We start from the raw sequence: 17,531 nt of genomic DNA, 5'->3' as shown, positions 1-17,531 counted from the left end.
ATACGATGCGTGAACATTGTATCCCAGAAATTTGAGGAATTGGAAAAAGCTAATTTGGAAACAGTTAAGAGACTGTGTGATATATTCCACACACTTAAAAGTACAGGTACTTCATGTAAAAATATAGACACGCTTGTGAATTTTGCTCCTGCTGTACTATACACAAATATTGTTGTGGAAAGAATATTTTCAACTGTGAAGTCCCTTTGGAGGGTGGAATGTGTAGTGCTAGAACCACTTCATTTCCCCCACACGAGTTGTGTGTCTCATATTAGAGGCCAAAAACGAACATAAAATTCTTTGTCAAGTACAGAGTAGAGGTGCTCTTATTCAGTAATTGTACTGTCTAATTATTGGATTTATAGTGAATTCTTGCAATGGGCCTTTGTCCTCAGAAGTTGACTGCCGAAAGTAGTTGCTCTCTGTCCCAGTGTACTTAAAAGCAGAATAAGCAAGCATTCTTCAAAACTATATAATGTATGGATGGTCAGTGTCTGCATCAAGTAAATCCTACCCCATATTTAGCAGATTGGGTTCCGCATTTGGAGGCTGCATTCGAGAGAGACGTACCATATGTCGAAGTTTAAGCACCATTTAATATTTTCGTGTGTTTTAATTCAGACATAAATGTCGAGTGGCTCTTTACATACCACCTCATAGAGCCACTCTGCTTCCTAGTCAAGCTCCCTCAAATCATTCAGTTCTTATCTTCCCTTAATAGCGATCAATCAATAAAATTGTAATATGTTGTCTTGTGTATCCAGTACGAGGATATTTCATTCCTTAGCTCATACAACAGCCTGACAGGTGGTGGTTTTCTCGGCTATTTTTCCAGTACATGAACGAATTTCAGCCACAATCTAAGTTTGTGTGTCTGGTGCGTGCTCAATGAAACGAAAACGAAAATAACCTCTGTTTGCCTGGTGGCTGTTGGTATTTGAGGTCAGGAACATGTTTCATTCGGAACACCGACTTTGCCATTAAATCTGAATTTTGTGGAGAACAGGTAGCCTTCATAATGGCGAGACCCTTCTGCACAGGGTTTCGGTCACCCCAGGGATCTTATATCGATGCTGTGACATTGTTAGGGTGTACTAACATGTAAATTTTATTTTCTACAGATCTCACACAATTACTTCATTGTGGTTGATCAGCGTTGTTGCTTGCTTTATGAAACAGTGTCGTCTTTGATGTCTGTTTTGAATTTTGTGTGAAGTGTGTTTATGGTACTTTGGGAGCTTTTCGTTGTAATCCTTTTGATTGGGGAGTTTTTTAAATGTAATTAATCCTCGGTGTGACAATGATTTTGCGCTGGGAATTGCGTGTGAAGCTCATTTTCATTCTATCAGGTTGCTTGTGATGAATACTCTTGTTTAGCCAGTGTGATGAACTTGGTAAAAATTTAGCATGTTATTGAAGTGACTGTTTCAGGTAGTGTTTTTTTGTATAAGATTTTCATTTGCGTTATTCGGAAACTGTTACGTGTACTCGCTCCAAAAGCAGTACGAGGAGAAAAGAAAAAAAGGTGGTGAGGAGTCAGTAGACGAAATGCCCAAAAAAGAGACTGAAAAGGTACAGACACGTGTAGGAGATAGGTTCTCCCCACTTTTAGCCACGAAAATGTGCAAAATGAAACGGTAAGTTCCTCCGATTCGAGACAAATGAGTGAGCCAGACTTCAGTGGTGCAGCGGAGATGTTTAGATTTAGGACGTGCACAGCCTGTTCCAGTCACAGCTAGCAGTGTTTCAGGTCGAGTGCACAACTTATTAAGTGTGAGTGCGAGCGAGGCTGAAGCAACGATAAGTGAACAGAGGGCAGCAGAGCATGTAGCTCTGAGCAGAACATGATTGGCCAATTTGGCCACGCTGATAAAAAGAATAAGCACACAGCGAAGAGTTAAAGGCAGACTGCAGACTTGCTGGCGTCAAAGGACGAGCTGAACTGAGATTTAGTTGCCGAATATGGCACCTTAACGACTACAGTAGAATCACTGAGCTCAGAAATTGATGATGATATGGAAGAAACGTTCAGAACTTAAAATCAAGGACGACACTGCGCAATTTGAAGAAGCTAAGGTCATCGGTCTCTAGACTTACACACTACTTAAACTAATGTAAACTAACTTATGCTAAGAACAACACACACACACACACACATGCCCGTGGGAGGATTCGAACCTCCGGCGGGAGGGACCGCGCAATCCGTGACACGGCGCCTCAAACCACGCGGCATTTGGAGAGGCAGGAAACAGGTTAAGTGGGATAGAGGGAGAACAGAAAAGAGTGAGCGGGAAAGGCTGGTTGTCAGGTGGCTAGAACAGGAGCATGGGGGATGTGACTGATGGTGATCATAGGGAATTCTTTAATCTACTAAAACGAATGCCCATGTTCACTGGCAACATACAGGGTGGCGCACGAAATGTGTTGCCATTTTGTTCTTGAATATGAACTTTGTCAATACGATCTGAAAGGAACATATACTACAATGAAGAGCCGCCCATGGAGATTTGCTCTAACTCAGCGCATACTGAATATGTCCGCCATTTCGTTTCCGACCTTCCTTCAAACGAATACTGAAGTTAGTGATTACCTACGGCACATGTCTTCCGCAATTTCAGTGGAAGCTTGAAAAATAAGTTTTCTGAGCTCCATTAAATCAAGTGAACGTTCCGGGGATATTTTTTCCTTTAGGTACCCCCAAAGAAGAAAGTCACATGGATTGAGGTCTGGACTATGAGTTTTTACACGAGCATTTCGACGTACAGATCATTTCACTCAGGCTTCCAGCTCGCTTCAATGACGGACAAAATTGGCTCCCCAATGGCGGACATATTGAGCATGTGCTCAGTTAGAACAAATCTCCATGGACGGCTCCTCATTGTAGTATATGTTCCTTTCAGACTGTATTGACAAAGTTTACATTCAAAAACAAAATGGTAACACATTTCGTGCGCCATCCTGTATGTAAGCCAAGTGCGGACATTATCGAGACACTTGGGAGCGAATAAACAGCAGGAGTTTTGGAACTGGAAAGTACAGTTAAGGAAACGCTCGATGTTGCAAATACAGTACATGCACAGAAGCCTTAGGCAAATCATAACAAATAGCTACAGCCAATCCACTTAAACTGGAATCATTAAAATTTTATAGGAATCCACAGTACTTGCGAGCTGAAATTAGAAACAGCATTAGGTAATTTTGAAAGAGAAAATGGGAGCTCAACTTGGGAATCGACCGAAGTACAAGTAGGAACAACTGTGGATGAATAGGCCGGCTCGAGAAAGTGCAGAAGAAATCTGCAGCAGAAATCCTGCGTCTGTGATGTAACGAAAACTAAGATGCACTGCGATGAAAAAAGAAAAGAAAATGAGAACGAGAATTGCCCGAAACTACGGAAGACGCTTTGATAATACGATGCTCAACAGCATCTACATTTGCATCTACATCTACATGCTCTGCAAACGACCGTGGCAGAGAGTGTGTGCCACAGTACCAGTTGTCAGGGTTTCTTCCTGTTCCAGTCACGTATGGAGCGCGGGAAGAATGACTGAATGCCTTTGTACGCTTAGTAGTTATTTTAATCTTATCCTCACGATCCCTATGTGAGCGGTACGTAGAGGGTTGGAAGTATATTCCTAGCATTACCATCTAAAGGCGGTTCTTGAAACTGTTAATACACTTTCTCGGGATAGTTTGGGTCTGTCTGAGTCTGGAAGTTCAGTTCCTTGCGTACTTCGGTTACACTCCTACGGCTCAAACAAATCCATGACAATTCGTGGTGCCCTTCTCTGTATACGTTCAGTATCCCTTGTTAGTCTTATTTGGTGCGGGTCCCACATACTTGAGCAACATTGTAGAATCGGTGGTACGAGTGGTTTGTGAGCAAAGTCCTTTGTAGGCTGACTGATCCCCGCCAGTATTCTTCCAGTAAACGGAAGTCAGTCACCAGCTATACCCACAACTAAGCGTATGTCGTCATTCCATTTCATACCAGGTACTTTTTATGTGTCGGCCGATTCCAACAGTGACTCGTTGATATTATAGTCATAGAACACCATTTTTTTCGTTTTGTGGAGGCACAGTCTTACATTTATGAACATTTAAATCAAGTTGCCGTTTTTCCACCGCTTTGAATTCTTATCAAGATCTGACTGAATATTTATGCAGCTTCTTGCAGACAATACATTACAGATAACTGGATCATCTGAAAAACTCTGAGGTTACTATTATTATTAATACACTACTGGCCATTAAAATTGCTACACCACGAAGATGACGTGCTACAGACGCGAAATTTAACCAACAGGAAGATGCTGTGATATGCAAACAATTAGCTTTTCAGAGCATTTACACGAGGTTGGCGCCGGTGGCGACACCTACAACGTGCTGACATGAGGAAAGTTTCCAACCGATTTCTCATACACAAACAGCAGTTGACCGGCGTCGCCTGGTGAAACGTTGTTGTGATGCCTCGTGTAAGGAGGAGAAATGCGTTCCATCACGTTTCCGACTTTGATAACGTTCGGATTGTAGCCTGTCGCGATTGCGGTTTATCGTATCGCAACATTGCTGCTCGCGTTGGTCGAGATCCAATGACTGTTAGCAGAAAATGGAATCGGTGGGTTCAGGAGGGTAATACGGAACGCCGTGCTGGATCCCAACGGCCTCGTTTCACTAGCAGTCGAGATGACAGGCATCTTATCCGCACGGCTGTAACGGATCGTGCAGCCACGTCTCGATCCGTCAGTCAACAGATGGGGACGTTTGCAAGACCGACAACCATCTGTACGAACAGCTCGACGACGTTTCCAGCAGCATGGACTATCAGCTCGAAGACAATGGCTGCGGTTACCCTTGATGCTGCATCACAGGCAGGAGCGCCTGCGATGGTGTACTCGACGACGAACCTGGATGCACAAATGGCAAAACATTTTTTCGGATGAATCCAGGTTGTGTTTACAGCATCCGTGTTTGGCGACATAGCGGTGAACGCATATTGAAAGCGTGTATTCGTCATCGCCATAATGGCGTATCACACCGCGTGATGGTATGGTGCGCCATCGGTTACACGTCTCGGTCACCACGTGTTCGCATTGACGGCACTTTGAACAGTAGACGTTAAATTTCAGATGTGTTATGACCCGTGGCTCTACCTTTCATTCGATCCCTGTGAAACCCTACATTTCAGCATGATACTGCACTACCGCATGTTCCAGGTCCTGTACGGGCCTTTCTGCTTACAGAAAATGCTCGAATGCTGCACTGGTCAACACATTCTCCAGATCTCTCACCAATTCAAAACGTCTGGTCAGTGGTGGCCGAGCAATTGGCTCGTCACAATACGCCATTCACTACTTTTGATGAACTGTGGTATCGTGTTGAAGCTGCATGGGCAGCTGTACCTGTACACGCCATCCAAACACTGTTTGACGCAATGCCCAGGCGTATCAAGGCCGTTATTACGCCCAGAAGTGGTTGTTCTGGGTACTGATTTCTCAGAATCTATGCACCCCAATTGCGTGAAAATATAAGCACATATCAGTTCTAGTATAATATATGTGTCCAATGAATAACCGTTTATCATCTGCATTTCTTCTTGGTGTAGCAATTTTAATGGCCAGTAGTGTATTTCGTCTTCCGTAGCGCTGTGGTGTGATCTCGGAGCTGTGTTAAGGGCAACTTGCAGTTCACAGGAGTTTCTGCAAACGTGACGTTATTTTGACGCCATAAGTATTGCATTCATGTGGACCGGGCTGTGGATAAGGGAGAGATGTTGGCAAGAATTAGCTCCGAAACTTACTGAAAAAGTTGTGCCAACTGCTTTTGCTAATACACCTTCATCAACACCAAAAGTGAGACCACTTGCTGATTTACAAGCAAAAAGAATCTTAAGCCAGCCAGCACATATTCCAATAACCTGCTCATTCAAGCTTCTCAAGAAAATAAACTTATTTTTAAAACATCTGAAAACTGATGTGTGGAGTTGGTCCGTAGTCAGAAAAAAAGGGGAGGGGCAGTCATTCTAACAAGTGAGGTAAACGATCAGCTCACTTACCTTGTGTCCAGTAAGTAAAGCCTTTTCGAAACCTCAACATAGCTAGCATCTCTCGAAAACACGCCACTATCTGTAGCATTATGTGTAATAAAATCAAGAAAAGCGTAATATAGGTGGTTGAAGAGAGCCTTTAATGGGAGATTTTTGTCTGGGAAAGAAGTGGCCTAGAAAAACTAGCCCGTAAATTGTCTTTTGTACACTTCACATATGGCTAAATTTTATGTATAGCTGAGACTACGTTACCTTTTTATTATGTGGCAAATGTGTCGTTCAGTTCTATGCTTTTTATTTTGAATGGCAATTTGCTTTTCCAGATGATCAACGTGTGAATATTTATTCACATTTGCGAGTTTCACACTTAATATGTAGATTTGTAAATTATTGACAATGACAACCCAGACCTGAGACGCACGCCTCCAGAGAAAGGGAACTACTGTATGTACACAATGTCTAATATCTAAGAACTAACTGCAATTAACTTAATAAAGAAGTCCCAGAACCTTTACAAACGTGAAGGTGAGATGGTAGGACGCGAGTCACCTCCGTAGCTACCCTCTGCTCTGTAACTCAACGCTTACAACCGCTGCCTCACAATCAACCGCTGGAAGATCAGCCCCCGCACCGTAAACTGACTGTAATGAAGGCTTTAGCAGCCGATACGTCCTTATATGACGTCTGATAACACATCAGAAAGAAAGTGTCGTGTTTTAAAAAATCTTCCATGTAGAGCTGCCCTGAAACGGTGCTGTTTCATAATACGGAATTTAGGACCTCCTATCCAGTAGCAGCCATGAAAAATGACAACTTTTTTGATGCATAAATAATTATAATAGTCACGTGCAAATGTCAACTCACGGGGTAACGGTGTGATAAGTTTCTTTTTTTAACCATTCTTGACGGCCCACATAAAGTCTTGTCTTCCGCCATTTCCTTTTTTTGTCTTCACAGGAACACAGCCGACCAATCGAGCAGAACCGTTGTTCCAGCTCCAAGTACTGGAGACGCTGTCCAATGCTCGTACTGCATGCCTGGACTGCACACTTGCGAAGGGCGTTTCAGTTTTCCAATACCTATGTACCCTAAAATGTATCACAGAGTTTCGTGGTGTGCAACTTAATAAATAATGACTCCGAAATGCACCACTTACGCTTCGCGGAAACTGAATATAACCTGGCGTCTACTGCGACTGCTGTTTCCCACCAACCACAACACGGCACAACTGAAGTCATGAGAAAAGTTACTGACTTCTAAATGACGGGAAAATTCTCCGTATAACTTCGTATGCATTACGTAGCTAAAAATGAAATTTCCATCCCGATGACAAATTTATTACTGTCTTCATTTGCATACTGACGAGTGAACCATCATTTGAATTCTGAGTTCCGTATAACACTTTACAGGTTTGCATCAGAAGATCACGTGATCAGAAACACCTAAAGAGTGAATAGTAAAGATATTGTTTTCCGACGCAGACTGAATGCACATTTAACAGCACATGACGATTCTTGCTGCACGAATTTCGTGAAAGGAAATACGGACCAGTACTCTACGAGATGTGTCCACACTAGGAATAAGAAAACACCGCACCTGTTGCTACCGCTGCCCATCTTTGACCGACGACGAAAACGCCGGATAAACCACTCACCAAAACGCAGTATGCGTAAAATACGTGTAGTAAGAAGGACTATTTAGTTTGTTTCCATCACAGCACATTCATACACTTCACCAAATCACAAACTGCCCTTTCAGTCGCAGCTGCAGAAACGTGTCAGCACACCCCGCCTTCCAAGCAACAATGTGGGAGGGAAACAAAGGTCAGTGTTGTGTTCTGGCTCTGTACTGGGAGTAGAGAGAGAGTCACGTGAAACTACGACACAGGTCAAAGCCAGTGTGTGGCGTCGCTGGGACACTCGGTGGGGAGTCTTGTTTTACGGTACGTGGTTGTGCCCTAGCAGTTTTAAGATTTTAATTTGGAAGGCATGATATATACGGCAAAGTGCGTTGAATGTAGTGCAAATCTGGACATCGGAATATACTCCGTTCATCACAATAAACTTCATGTAAACATTACACTATGTACTCTTCCGCGTTTGCTGGAACCTCTTTGGATTTAGTTTCAGGAGGAGCGGAAACCAAGCGATCACAAGTGCAATCAAGTACGATGATGAGGGTTCGTTTTATGCTGTGCGTATCGACTTGTGCTGTAATACGGGACAACAGCTTTACCGGTGCATTTAGCTTTGACAGCGCTGGCCGGGCAAGTGGTCCAGCTAACGTGCACTGGTGTGAGCAGTGGCGGTTCGGACGTAAACAGAGACGAGCAGAGGACAATACAGCTTTGGATGTGAATTTTTAAACAGAAGGAAATAATATATGGCAAAACTCGGGTGTTTTCTCCTTAGGTGACCGGACGGAAAGTATAACATGCCATCGATATTAGCGAACATAGTATTTTAATTAAAAGCAGGAGTGATGAAAATTCGTGACTAACGAGGGTAATTTTTCTACTTGAGCTGTGTGTGGCGTGAAAGCGCACTGTAGTAGCGCAATGTAGTAAAATACTAAGCCACTGAAGGTATCGGAGTCAGCTGTCTGGTAATCTCTGAACTCCTTCCACATCGGACACCGCTGAATACACTTCAGTACAACTACGTTGATAACGAGTCATCAGAGACAGAACCCCAAGCCACAAAAATGTCCACATTTCCTCCTCCTCTTTCGTGACGTGCTGTTCTGCAGTTCGCCATCGTTTGGCAGTGCCGTGTCACAAAGCTTCGCGCATTAGTTGCAGTTCGTTTGACAGCGTAATGTCTTGTTATTTCTCGCGACAAATACCTTAACTTGGCTCCATATCAATTCTGCCGGGTTCAGACTGCAGTGTTACGACCACAACTCTAAAAATAATTCATTTGTACAGCGTGCTCGACGCCATCAAAATTGTCTTCCATCTTTCTGCGACATTTATCACTCTGGCTCATGTGAGACCACATCTGTCCTACAAAACAATGGGCATATTCAAACAGTACTTTTTAATTTTTCTCGAAAAAATTTAATCACGTAATGTTTTATCTTCAACCATCTTTTGCAATCTTTTATAATATATCTGTAATTAAGAACGTATACTTGCGATGAAAACCAGAAATTTTCGTGTGATATGTAATTGTAAACTACAAGATGTGCATTTTTCTTAAAATTGGTGATGCACAAGTTAATTGCCATATATGACTCAAAACCGTATCAACCAAAACCACTAAAAATAAACGCAAAATATATCTATTTAAAACAGCAGATAAAAATTCTGCTTCATGCCTTCCTAAGAGAGAGTCTCCATTACTCCCAAGCTAATTATGTAAGTGTAGACCAGATATGGCTCAAATTCAAAGATACAGTATCGACAGCAATAGATTCATACCATCTAAGTTAATAAGAGACGGGACTGATCCATCACGGTACACAAAACACATCAGAACACTGTTGCAGAAGCAACGAAAAAAGCAAGCCAAAATCAGAAGAACGCAGAAGCCCCAAAACTGGCTAAGTTTCACGGAAGCTCGAAATTTAGTGCGGACGTCTATGCGAGATGCTTTTAATAGTTTCCACAATGAAATATTGTCTCAAAATATGGTAGAAAACCCAAAGAGATTCTGGTCGTATGTAAAGTACACGAGTGGTAAAAAACAGTCAACACCGCGATAGCGATGGAGAAGTTACCGATGATTGTGCCTCTGAAAAACCACAGCAGCTGTTAGCATGAGTGACATAAAAGTAGGTAGCTTAGGTGTTGCGACACAACTCGAATCTCTTAAGAAAGGCAATTCTTCCGGTCCAGATGGTGTACCAATCAGGTTCCTTTCAGAGTATGCAGATGCAATACCGCCTTTCTTGGCAATCACATACAACTGCTCACTTGACGAAAGGTCTGTTCCTAAAGACTGAAAAGTAGCACAGGTCACACCAATACTGAAGGAAGGAAATAGGAGTAATCCATTTAATTACAGACCCATATCACTGACCAATTTGCAGGAGGATTCTGGAGCACGTAATGTACTTTAACATTATAAATCACCTTGAAGAAAATGATTTATTGATACATAACCAACACGGATTCAGAAAATATCGTTCTTGTGCAACACAGCTAGCTTTCCATTCCGATGAAGTAATGAGTGCTGTCGACATGGGATCTCAGATCGATTCCATATTCCTAGATTTCCGTAAGGTTTTCGATACCGTTCCTCACAAGCGAGTATTAAATTGCGTGCATATGGAGTATCGTCTCAGTTGTGTGATTGGATTCGTGATTTCCTCTCCGAGAGAGGTCACAGTTCGTGGCGATAGACGGAAATCATAGAGTAGAACAGAAGTGATATCAGGCGTTCCGCAAGGTAGTGTCATAGGGCCTCTGCTGTTCCTGATTTACATACTTTATCTAGGAGATATCTGAGCAGCCCCCTTAGACTGTTTGCAGATGACGCTGTAATTTACAGTCTTGTAAAGTCATTAGACGATCAATTCCAACTACAAAATGACCTAGAGAGAATTTCTGTATGGTGCGAAAAGTGTCAATTGGCACTAAGCAAAAGAAAAGTGGGAGGTCATCCACATGGGTACTAAAAGAGATCCGAGTAATTTTGGGTATACGATAAATCGCACAAATCTTAGGGCTGTCAATTCGACTAAATACCTAGGAATTACAATTACGAGCAACTTAAATTGGAAATATCACATAGATAATATTGTGGGGAAGGCGAAACAAAGACTGCGCTTTGTTGGCAGAACAGGTCACACTAAAGAGACAGCCTACATCACACTTGTCCATCCTCTGCTGGAATATTGCTGCGCGGTATGGGATCCTTACCAGGTAGAATTGACGGAGGACATCGAAAAAAGTTCAAGGAAGGGCAGCTCATTTCGTGTTATCGCGAAATAGGGGTGAGAGTGTAACTGATATGATACGCGAGTTGGGGTGAGAGTCACTGAATCAAAGGCAGTCTTGATTGAGGAGAGATCTATTTACGAAATTTCAATCTCCAACTTTCTCTCCTGAATGTGTAAATATTTTGTCGACACCCAACTACGTAGGAAGAAATGATCATGATATTAAAATAAGAGAAAGCAGAGCTCGAACGGAAAGATATAGTGTTCCTTTTTCGCACGCGCCATTCGAGAGTGGAATGGTAGAGAAGTAGTATGAAAATGGTTCGATAAACCCTCTGCCAGACACTTAAGTGTGAATTGCAGAGTAACCATATAGATGTATATGTAGATGTGATGAGTTTCATATTTATATGCTTTAGGTATTCAAACCTAACAAAGAAAATTTCGCACCACGTGGAGTGTAGAACCACCGCCCGCCGGCACACACGATGGTCAGTCTACGACCCTGTCCATCACGCCACGCATGTAGTTAACACCTCCCTTATTTCTGATACATGGTCCTACTCGAAAAAAAGTCAACAGCTGATTTTTGTCTGTAATCTTGTGAACATTAACTACTTGTTTCTCCCCATTAAAGGTGTTCCATGCGCGTGTTTCACTACGGAGCAGGAAGCAGTGTCGTCCATTTTCGCGGTACGTATGAACAGCGAGAAAGAGCACAAGTACTCGTTACAGGGACTGTGACTGTACACAATTTTTAAGATAAAAGTTACGTAGGTAAAGTACGATTAAGATAGACGTTGATGGCTGTTAATACGTCAGAATGTCTGAAAGGTTCTTCCACACTGACATAGTAATAAGCTATCGAACACTTAAGTTGGACCTACTTCCAAGAGCGGAGCACCACCAGTGGTAAGAGAGCTACGGCTGCTGACCAATCATCACACTTTCGTTTGTTTGCATCTGGTTTGCTCTTATGATTAAGTACATGCTACATACGAACCCCGTAGCCCCACCCTTTATTTCGCATTCACATTTATGCTCTTATCCGTCTCTCAGCCGTATCTTCTTATTCCACACCAACCTACACCTCTTGCTGTGCTACGGAGTACTGAAAGCTTGTTCCAACAAATAAGTAGGATTCTCAGCCACATATGAATTTTTCCAGATAGACTGAAATACGCTGTTGTTCAACAACGGCATAAAAAAGGGGGATAGGTCTGATGCTAACAACTACCACCCAGTCTTAGTCCTGACATCTTTATCCAAAATTCTTCAGGAGCAGAATCTCTTATCTGTAAAAATGACATACTAATTAAATGTCAGTTTGGTTTTCAGAAAGACTTTTCAACAGAAAATGCTATATATTTGCTTTCACTGATCAAATATTAAATGCACTGAATAACCGAACTTCATCCATTGGAATATTTTGTGACCTCTCAAAGGCTTTTGATGGTGTGAATCATGAATTTCTTCTAGACAAGCTTAAGTATTGTGTCATGAGTGGGACAGTGCACGAATGGTTTAATTCATATTTAACTGGAAGAAAGCAGAAGGCTCAAATTAACAGTACAAATAGTCTGCGAAAACCAGCGGAGTCCTTTAACTGGGGAGGTATCAAGAACGGTGTCCCACAGAGTTCAGTCTGTTTCCTTATTGGTCTTAATATACATTAATGACTCGCCACTCTGTATTCATGAAGATGCAAAGCTAGTTCTTTTTGCTAATGATACAAGTACAGTAATCACACCCAAGGAAATTGTAACTAATGTCTTTCACAAAATTACTAAGTGGTTCTCTGCAAGTGGACACTCATTAAATTTTAAGAAAAAACAGTGTATACAATTCTGTGCAGTAAATGGCATAAAAACATTGATAAATATAGGCTATGAACGCAAGTCTGTTGCTAAGGCAGGGTATTCAAAATTTCTGGATGTGTACACTGATGAGAAATTGAATTTGAAAAAACATCGATGATCTGCTGAAATAGGTTGAGCTACTTACGCTACTGCGGTTATTGCAAAATATTGGTGATGAACATCATTAAATTAGCCTACTATGCCTATTTTCATTCACTGCTTACACATGGTATCGTATTCGGGGGCAATTCGTCACTAAGAGGAAAAGTATTCATAGCACAGAAGGGTGTGATCAGGCTAACAGCTGGAGCCCACCGAAGATCACCTTGTGGACGTTTATTTAATGAACTTGAGATATTCACAGTACCTTCGACATACATATATTCATTTATGAGATTTGTCATTAATGACCCACCCCAATTCAAAAGTAACAGCGAAGTGCATAGCTACAACACTAGAAGAAACCATTATCTTCACTACTCTGGATTAAATCTCACTTTGTCACAAAAAGGTGTGAATTATGTTGCCACAAAAGTATTTGGTCATTTACCAAATAGCATTAAAAATCCGGCAGATATCTAACCAACATTTAAAAGAAAATAAAAGTATTCCTGAATGACAACTCCTACTCAATAGATGAATTTTTAAACATGAAGTATTAACTATAAAAATATTTACTATTTTGTGCAAAGAAAACATCCCACATCGTTACGAAATGTATTAATGCTCTATGCAACAAGGATCAATGTATGTACGTATGTATGTATGCAGACCAATTTGTCAACACAAGCCATATTTCAGGGAGGTGGCTATCGTATCAGCCCCTCTTTGTGGAAGTTTGTCTACAACCACCTGCATTGCTATTTTTCATTTACTTACACAAAAGACGATGAAATTACTCCCAACGTACTAATGACAAGAGATCCGCTTTCTGTGATATAAACTGTGTTTTCCTTTCTCTACGCAACAGCAACACCCTTCATACTGTAGGCAACTACAGATGTAACAATGCGTTCTTCTTAAAGGCCGCAACACTTGAATAATTCTTCATTTGTCCTAATAAAGTATTACTCAGCAGCACCCGTTTGGTTTGACAGGAACATGTGTGTGAATCTTCAGTTTCTCCCAGCTTATTTTTTGATGGAACAGTCCACAGGTGAACTGCCTGTTCGTAGTGTCCGACGTGCACGCTATGAACCGAAAGTACAGCTATGGACTGTTCCATCAAGAATATATATAATAGTTGAGTTCTGCAGTGAGATTTGTAGCTGATACTCTGTATCTTGATATCGTTCTGAGCAATGACAAACACTTATCAGAAAAGATTCTGAGGATGGCTGGTTTTACTGCCAAAGTGTTTCAGTACTGGTCCATTACGTGGGATACTGCTTCACTCGTCCAGATACCCCCTTATCAGAAAACCGACTACTTTTTTTGTAAGTGTACGGCACAGTCACTGCCTGGAGATGCACGATTATTAACAGAAGTGAAGACTAAGTCCCTAACGCAGGGAATTTTGACAACTTTTCTAGCAAGAGGATCAATTTTAGGTCAACGTACTAATTCAGTAATTTCTGCACTCACACATATAGAACAAAGACGAAATGGAGGGTAACATTATCTGTCTTACTGACTACCCAACAGACTACCTTGTCACCAAAAACATTACTCTAGAAAAGTGAAGATATCGAAATTCAATGGAACAGCGTTCTGTATTAAAACACATTTGCGTGACTTAACGTGCTGACGATTGCTAATGCAGGACTGGGGGAAAGACGCGAACAGATTAGTTGTACTAAATTCGGCAGTTTTCGTGGAGCCGACTGCTTCGGGAAATATCTGATTCAATGCTCCACTATGGAACTGTCAAAATGCGTCCAGCTTGGTTTGATTTCAAACCATTAGGAATAGGATCAGACTGTCCCAAGGTCTACGCAGTATCCTGACGTAAAGTAATTGTTTAATTCCTCAACAGTCGAAGTTGCCATAGCATCTTATCTACTTGCAGAAGCAGTGTTCCGTCATTCTGTTCCGTTATTCCTAACACGCACAATAATCCTTTTATGGATCACACGTGTACAAATACGAACCTATATTTCGGGGGAAAAAAATTGAACAAAATGGCGCGAATACGAGTACAAATCTCGTCCGAGCCTATGCTTTTCACTCATGCCTAAAGTCCGTAGAACAGTAGAATTAATAGGAATGTCGGTAGGACTTTAAAGTAACAAGATTTGTAATACGAAATTCGTTAGTATTCTGAGAGCGTAATAACCGAACGCGGTTTGCTTTATACGCTGTAGTCTCCATAGTGAACCTAAATGAGACCTTACAGCTACCGTGACTTTGGAAAAACAAACCAAATGAAAACAAAGAAAATAATTCAACACTACAGGAACGCATGAAAACAGTCGTCCTTACCTTATTAAGGGTGTGGGTGTAGCAGGAGAAATTCTCGGCGCAGCAGCAGCAGCAGCACGAAATCCCAACGCAGAACGTCACACTGGACACGACTGGCTACAAATGCGACAGACGCCTGAAGCGGCAGGGCTGTGGCACGCAGTCAGTGCTGCCAACGGCTGCGAGGCCGGCAGGTACCAACTGCAGCCTGCTACGGGGGCCTCACAGGGGGCAGCGCTTCCAGGGACCCTGCGCAGAACATGCGAATGTAATACGAAGACGGTCGTCCTAATTTTGTTATTGCGGACAAGCTGAAAAAAATAAAGTAACATGTTTGTGAAAGTACTTTTCACTTAATGTAATCCAATTCTACGCTCACTGTGACACTGCTGTGGCCACTGGAGTACTTCTCAGAAAATTATGCCCGCACCGGAGTCGAGGGAACCAGCGGCTGTGCTGCCAACACACGGCCGCTGCCCATGCGTCGATTCGATTCATTGCTGCTCGCTGCCTCTCCGCGCCATTTCTAGTCATTGCTGTGGATAACAATCAAGCATTACATTCTACCCGTCAGAAGGTGTTCCCACAGAATGATTGTTTTATTCTCGTCAGTTGATACATATGCCTGCCGCACATTCCCACTTCACGTGTTGTGTGTGCGCTGTGTGTGTGAAGATACAGTGTTTTTCCCTGTCCTGTGGATTTCAAAGTGCCAACAGGGAAACCTTTCCTGAAAGGAACAGATTTAAAAGATACGATTCATGTATTCAAAAGATCAAGAAAAAGCTACAACTGAACAGTTTTTGAACTCACAAAAAGGCGCTTCCGGAAAATTTCTCCGACCAACAACGTCAGACAGTGAGACTCAAGCGTGCTTAAAAGGCCATGTCGTTAACAGCAGCCTCTCATCGTGTGGTGCTTCAGATGCAAGTGAACACAAGCACTGGAACACGGACCCCCAGCTGTCCCACATGCGGGTAGGCCTACTGCTAGCAGTTGTGAAGCAATCACGAGTTTGGACCCAGGCACTTGGCCTAATAGCTTAACATCCACAAAGATAAATGAAATTTTACATAAAGGCCCTAATAACATTGTAAGTTTTGAGTATCCTTTAAACGAGAATGGAAAAAATGTTTCAACTCATTTTTAACATAAGAAGTTTACTAAATTGAGAAAAACTATGATCGTAAATGGCTTAAGTATTCGAAACCTACCGACAAAGTTCTTTGTTTTTTTATTGTAAACATATTCGATTTCCTTCAAACAAGCTATCAGGTGATGGACTCTGTGACTGGGTTCATTTAGGAAATCGGCTTCAAGAGCATGAATAATAATTTAACAACATAAACAGTACAAGAAAGTGGGTAGAATGCGAGTTAATTTGAAACAATAAAGTGGTGTTGATCATACTGACCTTGAACTACTGGAAAAAGAGAAAGAACATTAGCGTCAGGTTCTAATATGAATTATACTCACCATCAGGTACCTAGTTCAAAGTAATATTGCCTTAAAGGGAGGCAGCGACAAGCTCTATCAAGGAAATAATGGTAGTTTTCTTGGTTTGATCGAAAGACAGCAGAATTTGACCCCGTTTTGCAGGAACATTAGAGGTGGGTAAAGGCTCAAGTAAGTCATGACCATTTTCTTGGAAAAAAACATTCAAAATGAACTCATAAATCTGCTTGCCAACAAAGTAAAAAACAGCGTTGTTAATTCTGTAATCGAAAGTAAATAATTTTCTGACATGCTTGATTGTACTCCTGATACGTGCCACAAGGAACAAATGACATTGATTGTTAGGTCTCTAAATTTATCAGAAGACGCAGCGACTGTAGAAGAACACTTCCACGACTTCCTGAACGTCACTTCAGCAACAGGAGAAAGTTTGACTGAAACCGTTTTCTCGATACTAGATGAACTAGGACTCGATATTCATGACTGCAGAGGTCAAAGTTATCGAATATGAAAGGTGATGCAAGTGGTGTTCAAGCCAGAATATCAAGGTGCAAACCAAGAGCATTTTATATGCCATGTGCCAGTCACAGTCTTAATCTTGTGTAATCAGATGCGGCGTAATCTACTGCAAAAGCAGTCACATTTTCTGGTGTAATTTAAAGAATATACGTTATTTTCAGTGCGTCCACTCAGAGATGGGAAATCTTATTGTACAGGGGGCCAGCTTTAACAGCGATGAATCTTTCAGATTCAAAGTAGGGTGTAGAGTGTAAAAGCTGTTAAAGTGCCAGACGAGAGAAGTCAGAGGCGCCCTTCCTGAGGTGAGCGACGGCGCTGTTGAATCGAAAACAAAGAGCGCAGCTCACTCGTTTGCTGTGGACGATTTG

At 41.9% G+C, this 17,531-nt stretch overlaps 1 protein-coding gene across 2 annotated transcripts in view; it reads right to left on the bottom strand.

The window, feature by feature from the left end:
- LOC124741132 (ankyrin-3-like) overlaps positions 1–16,261 on the bottom strand; it is a 66,727-nt gene extending 50,466 nt beyond the window's left edge. For both annotated transcript variants that reach the window (XM_047248660.1, XM_047248661.1), the window contains exon 1: positions 15,211–16,261. The gene's annotated coding sequence lies outside the window, so the exon portion shown is untranslated. The remainder of the gene's footprint in view (positions 1–15,210) is intronic.
- Positions 16,262–17,531: the final 1,270 nt, after the last annotated feature.

This window comes from Schistocerca piceifrons, unplaced genomic scaffold (assembly GCF_021461385.2).
Source record: "Schistocerca piceifrons isolate TAMUIC-IGC-003096 unplaced genomic scaffold, iqSchPice1.1 HiC_scaffold_1872, whole genome shotgun sequence".
Lineage (NCBI taxonomy): Eukaryota > Metazoa > Arthropoda > Insecta > Orthoptera > Acrididae > Schistocerca > Schistocerca piceifrons.
Note: the sequence above shows the minus strand (reverse complement) of the source record. Positions and strands in the feature narration are given on the sequence as shown.